The sequence below is a fragment of the Leuresthes tenuis genome, unplaced genomic scaffold (assembly GCF_036924035.1).
Source record: "Leuresthes tenuis unplaced genomic scaffold, fLeuTen1.0.hap1 SCAF_2, whole genome shotgun sequence".
Classification (NCBI taxonomy): domain Eukaryota; kingdom Metazoa; phylum Chordata; class Actinopteri; order Atheriniformes; family Atherinopsidae; genus Leuresthes; species Leuresthes tenuis.
The window spans coordinates 10274792-10293823 of NW_027325356.1; the positions used below are offsets into that span (position 1 = coordinate 10274792).

The 19032-nt window shown below is 38.3% G+C and overlaps 1 pseudogene; it reads right to left on the reverse strand.

Annotated features, from left to right (window-relative positions):
• Positions 1-268: 268 nt before the first annotated feature.
• Positions 269-9600, reverse strand: LOC140302328 (xaa-Pro dipeptidase-like; annotated as a pseudogene).
• Between the last annotated feature and the right edge of the window lie 9432 nt (positions 9601-19032).

Genomic DNA, 19032 nt, shown 5'->3' on the forward strand with positions numbered 1-19032 from the left:
TTTATTATTGAAAACACATCAATATTTAAGCTACAGGAATGTGTTTCCATCTTCTGTCTAAATACTTTGACAGTTTCAGCCCAAACTGATGAAATAAAGACAGATAATGCCTTATTTAGAGGCTGCATTGTCATTGCCCCGTTCACTCCGTTATATGGATATACGCCGATTGCGAGTTATCTAAATAGCTTCCGAAGGATGCAGACTTTCGCCAAACTGTTCTCGGTGAGTAGATAAACGTATTTCATGCCAGAAATAAGGTCTAGATTTAAAAATACCGGAGTTCCCCTATAAGAACGAGAAGTATTTTTATAGAATTAAGAATGTACTTTTCCAAGGAGGCATAAAAAATACAATGCATTGTGGTCCATGTTGTCCCTTAAAATTTGTGCAGCTTATAAGAACCTGCAAACATCTATGAAAGAAGTAGTACTTTCCGCCCATGTCAAACAGACTGCAGGCAACAAAACATCAAGACTGATTGGGTCAAATTATGTTTATGTTTATGTATTTAGCAGACGCTTTTATCCAAAGTGACTTACAAATGAAGATACAACAAGCTATATAAAAAGCTAACAATAAACTACATAGAAGGAACCCATTAGTGTGACTCTGTCAGAGGTGACAGAGTAGAGATAGAGTGCGGACATAGAAGGAGGTGCAGAAAGATAAAGTGCAGAGATAGAGGGGGTAGGTAAGTACAAGGTAAGTGCTATGATAGGAGGTGCTCTCTGAAGAGCTGGGTTTTCAAGAGTTTCTTGAAGATAGACAAGATAGAAGATAGATGATAGATGTTCTGGTAGCGCTCGGTAGGTCATTCCAGCATCGTGGGACGACACATGAAAAGAGTTTGGATTGTCTTAGGCGTGGTGTAGGCACTGCTAGACGACAATCCTGAGACGATCAGAGGGACTGAGTTGTGACATAAGCCTTTGCAAGAGCATTCAAGTAGATTGGAGCTGTTCCATTAAGCACTTTGTAGGCTAACATCAGTGACTTGAATTTGATGTGGGCGGCTAAGGCTAAATTATTTCTAAAATGCATTGGGTTTATGTCTCATGTTGTTTAAAGTTTTTTAGGGCAGCAAACATAGATGGCCAATACACAAAATATCACATTGTTTCACACATCAGAACAACTCAAACTAAACTTTATGGCATTCACCGGTGCTGATTGTCAAAAAGGATCTGTAACAGTTCATGACTCTCGAGTCAGTATGATAATACAAACTACTCACCACATGTCTCCATCTTCAATTGACTTGTCATTGGGAGCCCCAGGATGACCACAGTAGATGACAGAGGAATTATTCCCACTGGTGGGAATACAAAGCACTGTATGCCAAAAAAACAATCCCAACTCCTAAACCGCAGCAGCGAGTAGCAATAATGTCAACACCGACTCCACTAACCCCTTGGAGGTACTCGCTAAACGTTTTTATACAAAAGGCTGGGATGTGACAAAGCAAAGATGATATTCATCCAGACTAATGCATCAAGACTAAAACTTTACATATAAAAACATTAAATAAGCTATGAAGAGACATAACTGAATTAGATAATATACGGGTTAAGAATTGATTGACAAAGTCTTACGTTCCACAAATGCAGATGTATCAGGTGTGGTGCATCCCTCCTTTGGTGTAGCAATAATGCCGGAACAGGCTGTGAAGAAACAAACAAACAAAAAAAAGCTTTTTCAGTTTGAGTAAACACTTATTAGTTGAAAGACTCTCTCTGACCTCTGCCTGACTCCATGCTTTTTAATAATTCATTTGGAACTCATTCTTTAATCATTATATGGTCAAGCACATCAACTACTTTTATGGATCTTAGCAGAATTGAAAGGCTGAAGAATTTTATTTTATACCTTCAATGTACAGTGAAGTACCATCACAGTCCAGGGTCTATTGGTGACATTATAGTCCTTTGAAGCATGTGGAATTATGTAAAACACCCACAAGCAACAATATCTTCTTTTCAGCATGCCTACCCCACTCTGTCTAATATGTTCATAATAATCATGGAGTTGTGAAGGAATGTCAGCGTACACCAAGTATATTTGATATTTCCATTGTTTACATTTAAACCAGCTGTGTGTAACCTAAATTGCCAGGTCACCACTGTTCATTTCTCATCAAATTTACAGGTTTAATTCATTCGGTAATTCTATTTTACCATGATATCTGATGGCAGCTGTTGTTCAGGAGAAAGAGTGTTAGTCTGCCAGTTGGGAGATTTGTGGTTTAATCCCCAGCTTAAACAAGCCCACGTGTTGAAGTGTCCTTGGGCAAGAAACCAAACCTGATACTGTCCAAAATAGGTTCATTGGTGTGTGGTTCTGTGCACGACAGAGAAAGCAATACATTGTATAGCCTTAGAAAAACTTTACAGGCTTAGAAGTGCTACATCAAAGTGTGTGAGTGAGGCTTGCAGTGTAAATAGTTTTGGGTGGTCAACAGAACTAAAACAGTGCATTATAAATGTGGTCTGTAGTTAAATTAAAACAAGGAAAGAAGAGTGCCATTTGCCAAAATAAGCACTATTTAATTTCCCACATAAATGTTGATGTAACTTACAGTATTTGCAAAAGAGCCAAGAGGCATTTTATTTCAAAGTCTTGTAACCGAACATGGACTGATACATCTGCTCATTATTTATGCAGCTTACTTCTCCATTTCATATTCTTTCTGTCCAGGTTTCACATGATTCATGACCTACCAAAACAGAAAATTGATTTTATGTGATTAACAAAAGTAATATATTACTGGGTTAAACCTAACAATTTGACAGCACCTGAAGGTGTCTGCTTCATGTCTGAAAGACCAACTTGTTGTCCTCTTGCTTGGCTTTTTTTTAACATGGTTCATATGGCAAAAGTCTGAACTGCATGTAGTCATTTTAACAGACAAACATGGCCAGCTAGGTGAGGACGACGTAATATTTCTTTGGCCCATGCACTGCGGCTAATATCCTTACTATGAGTTGCAAGGCCGGAATTATTTTTTTTATTATTATTATCTAAAACAGTGTTTGCATCAAATATGTAGTGGAAATATGTTTATAGCCTCTCCTCACTAATGTGCACAGACAACAGCAAAGAGGCTGCAGTGAGGATGGTGAACAAAGGTCAAATATATTTCAACTTAAAACAAACCCTTCCCAAAAAGGGTGATTTCAGAGGATGGATAACATTATGAGGTTAATTACCCCTCAACCCTGAAGACGTTCTTCTGCCTAATTTAACTGCTGGCCTCTGAGCTACTGGAGGAAGTTAGAATTGATAACATTTTAAACATTTATGGTCTAAGAGGATCCTGAATCCTTGGGGTGAGTCTAAAACTCCACTGAGCCTTTTCATACTTTAGCTATTTGATGTTTCAATATTCTAGTTTTTTCAGTACATAGAACCTGTTTTACTGAGAAGGATTTTACCATTTTGTGGGCTTCACTGGAAATCCTCTTGGTGTAGCGCAGGACCTCCAGCGCCATATCACCATATCTTAATGAAACGACTGTAAAAAAGACAATAAGTAACAACTTGTTTTTTAGGCCTGGTACATACTGTGCGATTCTTGGCTGTCCCATATAAAAGACGACTCAGGCGAAAGAATCCTAAGGCTAATTTTGATTGTAGCAACAAATGGTAGTTTTAAGTTTGATTCAACGGGTATCTTAATTTTTCTCACACGGTATGACTTGCAGTGAAATTCTATGACTAAAATTGTGAGTTTGTAGCGGCCTCAAACATTCACATTTATCTTTTCTTTAAATTCCAGTGGAAACTTTCTCAATCTACAACTGTAGCTGAAACATATTTAACTCACAGAAAATGTATGATAGATATCAAAGTTTTCTTAGGCAGGCAGCTAATTTGTATCTTTCTCATTTATTTCCGAATTCCTGAGATGACAAGGCAGAGGAGGGAATTGAGGACTTGTACAATAATGTGCAATCTTATGAATAACACTAAGGCAGTAACAGCCACCAGAAACACTCATCCAGATTTTTAAGGAATAAATTAAAAAGCCCATTAAAAGTGAGCCCTGTTAGTTCTGGCTAGAAGAGGGGGCAGAGGGTTCAATCAAGCTCTGCTCCCCAGGAGGTGTGCCTGGAAAGCATTCCTCCTCATTTCAAGAAATGTCAGTCCATCTGGAGGGTGCAAACTCTAATGCCAAAGACAACCAGGCAAGCACGGAGTCCATTAAATCCATGCAGACTGATTTCCGACTCTGAGAGGGGTATATAGCAATACTAAAAAAGTAAAAACCTTATTTCTGATTAGAGACATATAATTACCTCACTGAACAGGTGGAAGTACTAGGGTTTGTGAGCATTTGACTGAAGAAACAATAAATAGCCCCAAAAGTGGACCTTCTTAATAACATAATAAATGATTTAACTCACCATTCTACAATAACTGTGTGTAAAAAAGTATTGTTCATTTTGAAGCTGTTGGAAAAAGGAACAAGAAGGTGAAACATTATTCATATAAAATGTAATTTGGTGTAAATGGTTTATGCAAAGTAGTTGGGATCAGTGAGAGCAGATAAAAATGGCAAATATATTCAGTTAGGAAAAGAACAAAGACCAGTGCTAAGAGAACATTACTGTCAATTGATGGCTAACAAGCAAACGCAAGATTGCTTGCTTAATTAAATTATATTCAGAACCAGGTTAATCAGCAACAATCAGTGTGCATAACAGTCTGTTGCATCTTTGGTTATAAATAGAAAATAGCCAACCTCCTCAAACAAAGTGTGATTACATTAATGCAATCGATGCCAATTCAACGTACCGACTAATGCCTTCAAAGGAGGCTTCGCGGCAGATGCTCCCACTATCTGTGTTCTGTCCTCGCTGCAGAGAAAAAACAAGAATACACAAATATCTCAAAAACTAATGAGTACACCATACACATACCTTAGTACTGTATACCACAGTAATCTGAATTTATAGCTATGCTCACTCACATTCTTAGCAGTAGATCAGCAAAACATCAAGTTTTCCTTTAACAGATCTTTTCTGGCAACTTACTCAACATCAATCTGTGAGGATTCAGTGTTTTTATTTATGACAAGATGAGCAAGCTGGAGGCTAGCAGAGAGTGACGTGTTATGGAGGTGATTGGGGTGAGGCTGATTCTGCCAAATACTCCTAACACGTAACTTTAGGTGTTAGTCCTCAAGTATCCAGTAAATCTAAACTTCATCAACTATAATCAGGTACGATTAAAGGATAAATACCAGTGTTAGGAGGACTGCAGGTTTCAGGTTGGACAGGACATCAACAATCTGCAGGGATACAGACAGAGGATAATTAGGAGGAAGACTCTCAGCAAAGCTGCACAAATGACTCTGTTTTATTCTACTTCATGTCAGCAGAATAAAGGTCACCCTGGCAGGCATCATTGTGCCACTGTGGCCTTTCTAGTAATAAGCAGCACATTGAATGACAAAACTCAAGAGACTTTCTTAGTCCTCTGCCAACAGCTCAAAGTCACATAACAGCTCTCAGGTCTGATACTCACTATTGTCATGGTGCGATTTCAGTCCTGCTGATGTAACTAATAAAATGTCTTAAACACACAAAAAAGGAGTAAAAAAGACACAATTCTTTTTTTTTCCCCTTGTCCTGTTCAGCATTATGGCAGCAGAATTGTAGTCTGAATACCTTTTATGCCAAACAGATTTGCTTTGCCAAGGGAAGTTTTATAAATGTAAAGCTCCCCTTGATGCCCATTTATTTATTTCTGTTTACAATATATAACATGTAATAGAACTGAACTGGACCGGGGGACAAGGAAAGAAGAAGAGGAAAGAAGAGGAAACAGAACAGAAATAGAAACAAAAACCAGACAACCAGCGGCTACACCTGTAAAAAAACAAAACAGACAACAATCCATGGTCTCTGTTGCGAATCCAGCCATAGCTGAACGCAGCTATGGCTGGACCTGAACGCAGACAAGCAGAGAAAAAACAAACACACAAACCAACAAAAACAAGTAGCAGCAATCGCATACAACACAACTGTGGATATAGATGACCTGAGACGATATGATAATACATCAACTGCTTAGCGTGCATGCTACTGGACTAATGAATGTGTGTTGTGTGTGTGTGTGTGTGTGTGTGAGAACATGCAACACCCATGGCACAGGACCTACATGATAAAAAAGACACAATTCAATGTTAAGTTGTCACTCAGACACTGGTGCTGGAAACAAATGTAATGTTTTATAATGAAACCAAATGTCTGATTTCAGAAAGCACTGAATAAAAAGGGATTGATCAGACTGCTGGTATTTGTCACAATCCTGCTTGCTGTGGTGTTTGTTTTGGTTTCGAAGCTCTAGGTGGGATGGAGCAGGTTCCAGGAAGTCTCATCTGCACCCATCAAGGCTTCCTCTTAAGGACATGCAGGAACAACTAGACTTTGCCAGATTCTCATTTCACACTGTCATCATCCCTTGCCCTGGCTTCTGAGACTTCGCAATCCATGCGGTCGCTGCCATTATCCTCCAGCCTCACATACCTGCTGTACTAACCTGACTGCTCACCCCACTGCGGACCGCAACCAGCTATACCCCCCCTCTGCCGGGTTACCCACCTGGATTCATGTCTGCTCTGGGGTCCTTTTGTCAGTCGGCTGGGCACTTGCTGTCACAGTATTACTAAATACAAAAGTAGCAGTTACGTTATGTCATAATTTAAAGGAAAACATTGTAGTGTGTAAGAATGCCTGGAATTGTTAATGGGTGAATCTTAACTAAATTGGGAGGCCTGTAAAAAATGTTGACCATTAATATTCAACAATCTGGATAAGAACTTACTTACTAACTTACTAAATGTGAGTGTCTGAAATATAATGATGCCTAAAATATACTATCCTATCAGAAGGATATACTGACCTTTAGGTCCTTCTATGAGCAGCTGAGACCTTAATGTTTCAAATGCTCTCTTTGTCTTCGTGAATGAGAGTACAAGTTATTAGTAGATGCTTGATAATTTTTCTTCTGATATAATCATTCAGTGTTGAGCAGTTAAAGCTTAAAGGGAGAACTGGCTGATGATCTCAGCCTTTAATGTGTTTAATTAAGAAATCTAACACCTCGTGCATGTGCCGAGACATAAAAATACCAAAGTATGAGGAAGATGAATCATCAAAAGGATGAAATGTAAATATGGAAATTAATGTGAAATAATGTGAAATAATTTCTAATACTGATTTCCCATCAATTTGTTGGCTGGTGAAAGCTCTTCTGTGTGGTCTGAATACATAATCATTAATTTACCTCCAAAGTAGTGCTTTAGCTGTGAACCAATCACTTTTGATCCCCTGGGTATCTGCTGTCGACACTGATAAACATTTCCCCAAACTCTCAGAACAGGCATTTAAACACAGCCTGAACACGAGGGTATTTTTCAGAATCAGCTGTTAAAGTGATGCAAATGGAGCTGCAATTTACAAATCTAAATAAAAGTCAAAATTGAAGTCCCACAAGATTTTCTGTGCCTGTCAGAGTTGTACACACTAGTGAACTCAAATAAGGTCCATGTTTTCCCAGGATATTGCCAACAATGTGACAGACTGCTCTGTGGAGATTTTATATCAACTTACATAAATGCTCAAAATGTCCAATAGCATGCAAATACAGACACAGGAGTCAAAAATGATCTTTAACATTGCCATGCATGTTCATTTCTATATCATTTCATTTTAAGATGAGATGCCACCTGCAATAGCGATGACTTCAATCACATCATACTATAAATCTTAAATTTGTGGTATGATCTGAGACTATTTTTTCCATTTTCTTCCACAAAGTGCAAATAAATCAGAGGATTTTCATCATTTAAACATAAAGTGGAAGCATAATATAATCGGATGTGAGTCTGATGGTTCTGTGACTTAACATAAAGGTTTGGTTACTGCACAGAAAAGGTCACATCAGAGTGACTGTCAAGAGAGACTTACACCACAGGCGTACTGCACCTAACCAACAGCATATTTCTCCTTAAAGTGCTCATTTGGAAAGACACTGTCAACAAATGTAAAAAACAAACTTCATGACTCATGAAGCCAAGTGAAAGAAACATACAAACACATTGTTTTCACACCAGAAAAAGTCCAGAGGAATTCGAGGCCTATTTTTGAGGTTCACACACTTCTGTAGTGTCACTCTAAGTTTAAAAAAATCTAAAAGAATTCTTGGCTGTATTTTTAATGAATTAAATACAAACAGGATCTAAAGGTGGAGAACATGACTGTTAAAATCACAGCTTAGAACCATGGATGAGTCGATGATGAGTAGTGGCAGTGTACGCAGCCCTTTGAGGATTAGTGTGACTTACTCTCCCATCCAAGTAGCATAGCTTTCAGGCAGTTTGGGAACAAAAAGAATGGATTTCCCAGAGTCTACATCAATAGCAGTCAGGCTCAGTCACTCCGAAAGCCCAATGGAAGAAAGACTCCTGCACAGTTGAATGAGTCAGACATTACATTAGAGAGGCAATGTGAGAAATATAAGATGTTTCTTTGATTGGGCCATTTAGTGAAAGAAATGTGAATCTAGAGCTCAACATCATAACAAAATCTTGAGTGTGACTAATATTATTATTTTACAAAACAAATTAGAGGAAAATGAACAACAAAGCTGCAAACATTAGCAGCTTTTAGGTGCCATGACAGGACAGCCTACACATCTGAGACAGGGTGAGGAGATCATGAGTGCCAGAGAAACTCCAAACTTGAGTTTTTTTTGGGATTCTTTGATCAAATGCCCTCTGGCCACTTTTCCAAAGTGATCAGGCACAGCAAAGTGAGAGGAGACTGGGCCAGGACATGGAAAAGGGACATCAACTTACTGCTGTTTTAAGGGAGATGGATGGATAAAGAAATACCAATCAACAGCCAACCTACCTGCCGAAGACAACGTCTGTGTCCTCGCAATACCTTTGCTTCTGCTCTTCCCCCTGCAGCACCACAGCTGACTTTGACTCAACACCATCTTTGGCTTTCAGCCCCTGGCACAATCTTCAACGGTTTCCAGCAAAAAGGGCAGCCGACGCGCTCAGGGTGTAGATACCCAGCCAGTAGACAGGTCTAAAAGGGCAGGGAGTATATCACAGAACTCAGGGTGGGAAAGTAGCTGGAGAGATGGACAGGTAATTGGTCTGCATAAAGAACATGAGCTTGCATCACAATAACCACTCTGACACTGATTATTACCATAAATTATTCTCTGATGTCCAAATATTCACTGTGTGATGCGCAAAACTTTAGATGCCACAGGTAGTAGTTTATGTGACTGTGAATACTGCTAACCCTCATGGCAAGGAGTTAAACATGACTCTTTTATCTCTTTTCATTTATTTTAATCTTTTTCAGTTTTAAAACGACACATAAAAACAGCTCTGAACCAAAGTTTGAGCATAAAGATGAACGTTAAAAATAAAGACCCTGGAAATAGTTTTGTTTCCATTTAGAAACTTCTGTTCGTTGCAGCTATGTGTTACTTAAACTACACTGCTACCTTCAGACAGCACTACAGCCTGATTTATTGTCTCTAAACTAGGAAATAGACAGACCTGATGCACATCTTCCATTAAACAATGATTTTAAAAACTCAAGTTTGCTTTGCTTTCGGATTGAAATACAACTGTTCGGTAAATACTGCACATTCTTTGAGCAACAGGGTAGAAAAGACCAGTTGTGACTTTAGGTCTATCTGAAGGTAATTGTCAGGATTTGTTCAGTAGATTTTACCCTGAAGAGGTGAGAGAGCCGCAGCTCAGCCCCCCCTTAAGAAACAGTTAGGACACAAGATATAGACTGATACGACAACCTTGTAACTGATAGGTCTTAGGAATTATTCTTGGTCTCTGGCTTTACTGATAAGATAAATAAAACACAACATATCTCATTCCACCTGGGCTGTACCAAAGGTTAATCCATAGCCTTACACTCTTTTATTGCTCAAGGATCTCTGTATTATTCACTGCTGGCTGAGTTTACAGGTCTACATGTGTCTCTGTGGGGATAGATCCATCTCATCACGGGGATGGCAAATGATGCTGTTAAGGTCAAAGGTAGACATGATAATGTACAGCAATCCAAACATTCTGCACAGTAATAGTCCAGAACTAAAATAATACAATATGAAAAGTATAACTCTGCCAGTAATTTATGGATTAAATCATGTTAATTTTGTGGGTTAAGTTTCTGGAGTCATGGAAGTGGATTACATAACATTGTACGGTGCACCTGTTGTTCTCTTCATTTGCTGTAATCTGTCTGTTAGGCAGAGATCAGTCTACATATACTGACAGCTGACACCACAGATTTTCAAACCGGTTCAATTAATGATCACAAGAAAATTAAGATGATTTAATTGAGATCAAGATAATTACTGCACAGCAAGTCATAATGAGAGCAAGAGAAGGTATTTAACAGATAATTATAGTACTGGATTCGATTACTTTTGAATTTCACGGCCGTAGACAATAAAAGTGAAATGGGGGCATTTAAAAATATACATTGCCATAAACAGTTTATATCAAGCTTACTGATAATCAAAGGCTGCAGGAAAAAAAGACAGTTCCTGACCACAGTTTTCAAGGTACCTTTGCCACAGTTTCTTTGATGCTTTAGGCTGCCTCAGATTATGTGATGGAGATACTGGATGCTTAAATGGCTACTGTGTGTTTTGAATGCCAAAAAACACACAAATGGCACACAAATGGCACACAAAATCACTTGTTGGCTTGCATCAATTGCAATGAGGCAGCATGGAGATAAAATACTTTTGCTTTATATGTATATATTTATATGTATTATATGTGTGCGTGCGTCTGTGTGTAATGTATTAATTAACCAAAGAAGTTTATGGGTTTCTAAAAGTCCCTTGAAATGAACCTCTGGTTCTTACGGGCAAAAGTGTGCTACATTTTTTCAAGTATAAAACTGCATGCAACAACTTAAATTTATTTCAGTTAAGAAGTTTAATTTAACATTTAAACCTTTAAACTTTGAAGACAGTTAATAATGTAAACACTGTGTTAAATTCCCCAACATTCTCACTAGACCATTTTGGAAAAGCAAGCGCGCTCAGCTGGCTGACATTTCAGTTAGAAGACGGTTAAAGCTAACACAGCTCTATCAATTATGTAGCTGAACCACAACATATTGTTATTGTCAAGTGTTCTCAATTCATAAAGTCAACTCAATGTGGTATTGTAACCATGCTGATGCCAGTATCTGGCCTAGCATGTGTTCATATGAGCTCAAAGCTCAGCCTAAATCAGCTGATGCTGCCTTCAGGTCCTCAGGACATACCAACACAGATTTATTTAAGACGGGAGTAAGTGGGTATAGAAAATAACTGGATGGATGTCTTTTGGAGTTGTGGTATTCAGTAGAATCACGCTCCAATCGTGTATTTAAACCCCAGATTAAATGATTTTTTCCTCAAAGGCAAATACCCAAATAGGCAAATACGTGCTTGGTAGAGACAGCACTGATTCCACAGACAGCCACGCACGTGCGTTTTAGCGTACCGCGACACAGTGATGGAGTGAACGCACTGGGGAAACAGTTGCCAAGATGAAGTGGGTGTACGGCTGTGATTCGAATTTTTTTCTAAAGACTAAGAAGAGCAGTTGAGACTGGGAGAAGTTAGGAGAGCGAGTCGCTCCTGTTCATATTGCAGCAGAATGGCGCTGCATCATCTACAAGCTCAGGTTGACAAAGAGGATTATTAGGCTATAGCTGGAAGATAGACTGTATGTAAATTTGGGAAATTAATCTTAAGTATATGTATAGAAAGGAAGGTTGCTTTTAGGATCTAACTTATAATCACACCCAGAATTTTGAAATTTGATGAGAATTTGGTTGCCATATGAGCCTTAAACTCCAAAGTCTTCAGGGCTGGGCTAAACCCCAAATGTTTTAAGGTCCAAACAATACCCCTTCCATTACACACATTTTGTAAAGACAAAACAAGAAGAGAGAGTGAGAGTCTGCTGTGAAATTAGCTGCTTCTGAACTTAAAGTCTACTTCTTATTTTTTTATTTTGCTTTATAACCGGTGTACAAAATTTCACTGTTAGATCTTGGCAGTAGAAAAGTCACTAATTACAAAATCCACCATTCAATTCAGTGATGATTTTTCATGTTAACACTTTCTGTTGTTTGTATTTTCATTTCTGTCCAAAGGAAAGAGAGAGAGAAAAAAATCTTTACCTTAACTGATATCACAGTCTCAGTACTCTGTGAACAAAGTTAGACTTTTTAAAGCAAAAAAAATCTCTGAGGCCACATGTTCAGCCACATTGGCTTTTTTTTATTCGGCTCTGCCATGGCACATTTACAGGGAAAACAGCAGGGGGAGATGCAACTCTCTTTCAACACAATTCTGAAGGAGTTTGACAAATAATTAATTATTACGGGGGACTGCAGATACGTGAAGCAGGGAGCTCCACATGATGTGTCGTGAAAGACGACATCCAGGCCAAGATGACGGACTGTCAAGTGGGGCTGGCTCACCCACCATGAAACATGAACAGCTTTCACTATGATGAAAGGCAGATGTCTCACGATTGGTTATATGCTAACAAGACATTATTACTCCAGTCTCTTTTTGTTTGGAAGGATAGATCTTCATAGCTCCTCAAACAATCAAGCTGGATGTAATTTGTTTTACATTTGTGGAATTGGAGGAAAATATACAACAAATTGTAGCAATTCCTGACCAAACAGCGCTAAGTAGAGTAAGAGATAGTCTGTAATGTCTGTAATTTTGACTCAAAAAGGATTACTCTACATTTTTGGGGATTTCCAGGTATCATGAATAAGACTGGTAACCTTTCCACTGCACTTTCTGCCTCTGTGGCCTCTAAACTAAACTAAATAACACCATTGCTCTTGATAAGTTGTGCTTAAAGTGAAATACTGTGGGTGCAGTTTTACCCCGTCCTCATTTTTATTTATTTTTCTTGTGTACACATATGGCACTTTTGAAAGGCAAATATAATCAAATCATTGACATTCCTGTTTTTTTCTGAAACATACTTAACAGAAATGTCAGATGAGTTTGTAGAGTAATCAGTCACTTGCTTCTCTTCTCATGTTAGATGCAAACATAAATGCTGCTGTTCCCTGCAAATTGTCTCCTGGCAGAGAGGAAGTGTTTCTGCTGGTAGTACAATGGAGCGGTCTGGGACATCAGGCACCAGGCCACGGCTGTCACTGAAGGCCAATTCCCCTGCATCCAAAATCATATCTCTGGTTGCAGCTTTAAGTTGAACTGCTCGGCTTTGAACTCAAAACTTTGCCCCTCGCAGGCTTTGGACGTGTGCAGTGGAGGGCGGGGCATCTTCAAAGACACTTCCGCTTTTAGACAATGATAGGTTGTGCCTAAAAAGCAATGCTTTTGGACACAGAGACTATGTCAGAAATGGGCAAATGAGCTTCCTCACCCTCTCTCAGTGACTACTTTTCCTTGAACAATGCAGTTCTACCATAACAAGGAGGGTGATATAGATAAGAAAGTCTGTATTCATCCTTGTGAATTTCTCCTTTTTATACCCACTCTTAAAACCAGTGGGTAGAGAGAGTTTACATGCCAATGACTAAAACGCCTCAATCAGTTTGGCAGCACTTGCCTCTTGACTCAGATAAGTAACTGTCTTCAACAGATTAACAGAAAAGGGTATGATTAAAGCCTGCAGGCAGCTGGATTCTGCTCAATGGATTCTTCTGTTTTACTCTTTTGTGAGTGTTGAACAGAGACACGTGTCCATTAGAGTGGATGAATGGAATGAACAAATACACAAAAATGTATTCAAATAGATATAACAAAGACAACTGTGGGTCACTGTTCTTCGAACTGCTTTATCCTTTTGGCTGAGTTTTATCTTAAATATTGGTGGCTCTACGCTCATTACGTCTCCGTCATGGATAAAGGAGCTGCCTTATAGCTTTTACACTGATTATATAAGAATTGCATGAATTAGAATTTGGAATCTAGATAGTAAGAGCCAAGATTAAAGTAATTTAGGGTTTAAATGGGATTGTCATCGTCCACCATATAAGTAATTTGATTCTTTAAATTTTTTCAATGTCAAATGATGGGAAGGAATGGTTCATAATGAATCTTTGTCTCTTCCTTATTTCAGAATCTTTGTTTCTTTTTTGTATCCCTAAGCAAGTTGTATGAGTTAATCCACAGATTAAGTTCTATTTACAATCTCTAAATTTTATTTATTGTGTGTGACCATCAGTCAGTAGCAAATATGAGCGGCACAGCAGACATTGCATCTTATTCCAAAGAGTTGGAAAAAAAAATTCATATCAGAAAGCCAGGGTATGTGTGTGCAAGAAAGAGAAAATGTGAATGAAAGAATAGCTGTAAATCACATACACAAACTCTATTTTCAAGATGAAATAGCTGTTGGGCACAGCTGCTCTACTTCGCTTCTGAATTAATAGAAGAGAAGTTTTTGTTAATAACTGAACTGTAACATAATTTTATGCTGTATTATTTTCAGAATGATTTCAGCCTATTAGAAGTAAACTCTTTAAGCATGGGGATGCAAATGGTATTAGTTGAGAAACTACTACTTCAGCATTTAACCTGTGTGTTTGTGACCCCAGCCATCAAAGATGAGTGGAAAATGCCAATCACCTTCAAGCTCTCTTACAAGTCCTCATCGCATGCACCCCTTTCTGCCTTCCTTACCCCTCATTTCCTGCTACAGCTTTAATAAGTTGCATTCTCTGATCACCGCTCAACCAGCCACATCAAACACCTCTGCTTCTCTGACCTCTCAAATTAGCATATGTCTTCTACATGATGTGCATAAATGTGAGCTGCACTGACCACTTGCATTCCATGTTTGAGTCCGTATGTTAGTATACCATAAATATATTGGCCAATGTTAGACAAAAGCTCTTTTCCTTTTTTTTAAAGATAATACTGGTCAGTGGGAGATACTCTGACAAATGATAAACTCTGATAAACAAAACTCCATATTGAGAAATGAGGGAATATACTGTATTAATTATGATTTACTACAAAAGACATGGCGAGCTGTAGGTCAAGTCTAATTATTCAGATTAGTTATTTTGACAGGAACTGTTCACTGATTTCAGTACAAGAATCTGCATTAGACTGAAAGAACAAGAGCTCTGTTATGCTTTCGTAGCGTTCTACCTGAATGGGAACATCTGATTAATATCTGAGCAACCATTCAAAAGACCGAGTTAAAAACAGAAGAGCGGAAATTGTTGCTAAGGCTCCCTCAGTAGGGTGTCTGTTTGATGTAGAGTTGTGCTGATTAGAAACTCCTCAGTAAGATGAGTTATAGGCTAATTACTGTAACACCTCCACTATAGTAAGTAATAAAACCAAAGTTGTTTTCACAAAATAAGAACCATGAAAATAGCTTGGGGAAAATTATACATTCTCTAACAGCAATGAGCTTATTGTACAAAACTCCTCAAACCACTCATTGACAGGAATGGTGTCAGATCTCAGTTTCTCAGCATATTTGATTTAAGATTCCTTTATTGTCACTATACAAAGCATAGTGAAATTTGGAAGCAGTCCATGATGACTGACTTTTTTAAATGAATGTTGTGATCCAAGCTAACAACAATAAGCTCCAGCCACTGCCCAAGGCTGAACTAGCAGCCACTTCTTTAAGTAAGTAATTGCATACTCTAATCAACATCGATAAGAATGTCACAGAGTGCTTTTACAAAGGGGAAAAAATAAATTTGCATGCCAGCAAATCTTTATCCTTCTATACAAGTTCTCTTTTCAGTTTTAAGAGATGAGTCTAATGACACAGGATCAGAGTTTTGCATTTTGAGACACGGAGTGGGCACTGCAGAGAGTTTGCTGGCTTTGGGACTTGCTCAGTCCGTTCTTCTGCTGGGCTAGATACACATTCCTTTTCTACTCTTGCCAAACCCATGTATTTTAAGTTTAGCTTTGAAATATTGCTTCATCAAAAATGCATGTCAATCTCTTTTCCATAAGGTGTATAGTGTTGTTGTCAGATCCCAGTATACAGGCCAATCATCAGGAAGAGACCTTGCCATCTCATGATCCTTGAAACCAGTAACACGGACAGTTGCAATCGCAGTGTTTAGACACCTTTAGTGGCGACTGGGCTGTTATTCAAGACAAAGCCATGTATTTACTCCTAACCTTAACCATATAATTCAGATAAGGTAATTTATGCTTGAAACTTCACCAAATGAAAAGTTAACTCTGGTGCTTCTGAAAATTACTGAACCAGCAATCATTTTTGAGTGGATATTTCTTTTTCCTCCTGACTGAGCTGAACTCTTGCTGTTCCTGTGCAGTGCTGTCAGTCTCTTCTTTTTGAGCTGTAACATCATCAGTTGTGAATTTGACTTTCAGTGCTTGAGAAAATGCATGAGTGGCACGAGAGTGTGTGAAAAGTGCGAAGTGCAAGAGTGACATGCTCAATGTGTGAGAGTTGAGACCTAGCAGCAATTGACCTCAAGTTTAAGCCTCTGACTGCAGTAGCAGTAAAATCCACAACTGGTAGCAGTGTTCCTCTGCTTATACGTGCTTAAGGCCTTGCCATTTGACTCCCCTGCTGAGACATGATGTATTGCTTAGCTGTATTTGAGTTGTCCTGTTGCACGATCCAATCTCAGCCAAGCTTTTGCTGTTGGCCTCACCTTTAACTCTAGAATACTTTGGTATACAGGGGATTTCATGGTCAACTCAATGACTGCGACATGTTCAGCTACTATGACTACAAAAAAAGCCCAAATCATCACCTCTACATCACTGTGATTGACAGTGGGTATGAGGTATTTGTGTTGATGGTGCTGTGCATATATGACCAAACATTTTGGTCTCATCTGGTCAACTTTGCAAACCTAAACCGTGCTGCCATGTTCTTTTTATAGAGAGGAGGCTTTATCCTTGAACCCTTCCAAACAAGCCATACTTCTTCAATCTTTTTCTAATTGTACTGTCATTGTATATACCAAAAAGATGTGAAGAACCAGCTGCAGCAAAAGGCACCCTGCAAACTAAATAGCCCATGAGCAGGCCCCCAACCGCCTCTCTTTGGCATATGTGAATTGTGAGGAACAGCAGCAGGTTAACAAGGATGTCTTCGTTTCACTGATATGTGGAAAAGGTTGTTGCCTAGCTTCACTGACTTCCAATCTAATTGTAGCAGGTTCAATATCACAAGCTGGCAACTGCCCTTCATTTTTTTCAGAAGAGGACCTAGAGTAGGGAAATAGAAAAAGTAATTGACAAATAACAAAGGCTAAAGTAATAACAAAAACAACTGAGCAAAAGCAATAAGGAAAAGGTGATAGCAAAAGTTATACAGAAACAGCAAAAGTGATGGTGAAAAAGGCACAGTAATAAAGAAATTGTTAGTAAAAGTAAAAGCTTCTGAATAAAAACAGAAAAATGACAAAAAAGCAAAGGTGATGTGGGAAATACAAGGAAACTGAAACTAGACCAACACATCACAGAGATTATGTAAAAATTGATAATAAAAACATGTCCATATTTATTAATTTAATTAATTTCCATTTATATTTACACATTTTCTTATTTACAGATTTATTCTATCATTAATTTCCTCATTATTTTTCTTAATCTATTACAGATTTTTCTTCCTTTGAGTCATCTAAATGTTTTATGAAACAATTACAGTTACAATTTAAAGGGAGTGCACTTACTGCCTGTGAGTGGAAGTGTAAACTGTTTCTTTCACATGGATGAAAGCTGTCTTTATGATGAGAAGAAATATTTGTGGCCCCTTGTATTACAGTCTGAACCATCCTTGTTTTGGCAGATGGTATTGATCTATTAAGACTACATGCACACGGCTCCAAGGTCAGTGATTTTTCATCTTAATGATCCAGGCAAGCCTATTTCCGTTGTTTCTTTTTAACTATAAAGTGGATTTATAGTTTAATCTGCCTAAGACACATTTTTCTCAAAACAAAAACAACCAGGTTTTTCGTTATCATATATAACTATTGATAAAATATTGAAAAAGTGCCATACCATCAATTGTATGGTCTTTGAAATGTGAAAATCGGTACTTGACTTGAATTTGACAAAACAGTTTCTTCTTTATTATAAGCCTTCTGTCCTTCAGAATTTGACTGGCACTTCATCTGTATACCCATGGGTGCAATGCTTTTGGCGCCAATACCATTCCATCTGCTGAGATGCCAGACCAAGAGATGAATGGTCCGGAATAATCAGCTCTGCTTGTTTCTACCTCGTTAATATGCTTCTGAGAATCGTGTTTAGAGTCAGGGGACTCGCTGGTGGTGGATCTCCAGAGAGCTGAACAAGTTAAACATGGTCACAGAAGACAGTGACAACCTTCAGAGTGGCATGACTAGTCCCCTGTGAGGTTTTTGGAGGTCCTGTTTTTGCACAGATGAAACCAGTAAGAGCTAATCTACGCTATAGCGACAAAGTCAAAATTATTAAAGATCCACTGTGCATACATATAGCATGTATGCATAGTTTATTTATGTGAAAAAAATTGGTCCAACACTCAGTAGTCACACCTCTGAATAAGATTGTTTCAGTATTAATGAAAAATAATAATGCAATCTATTGATGGAACTTTAAATTCAATTTGATTTAGCTGGAGACAGTGCAATATGTTTTGTGGTGGAAAATTATTTGCAGTGGTTTCATATCTTGGAGATGGCCAATACCAAAGCCTTAGAGCCAAATTGGACACTTCCTTCTGTGTGCTTGGATGCCTCTGCTATGATACAGCCCTACAAAGAGTTTGATATGTTTACGTAGGAAGTATTTGATATAATTTGTTCACCCTTGTTCTACAAAGCTGCTTTCTGCAGCACCCCATTAATCTCAGATCACTTTCTTGCAAATTAAGGAGTGATGACTAATGTCCTTATTAAGTTTTCACTTTATACTAATACTAGGGATTCAAGAAAAAGAGGTCTGGAAAATGCAGGTTTAGAGGGGTCAAGA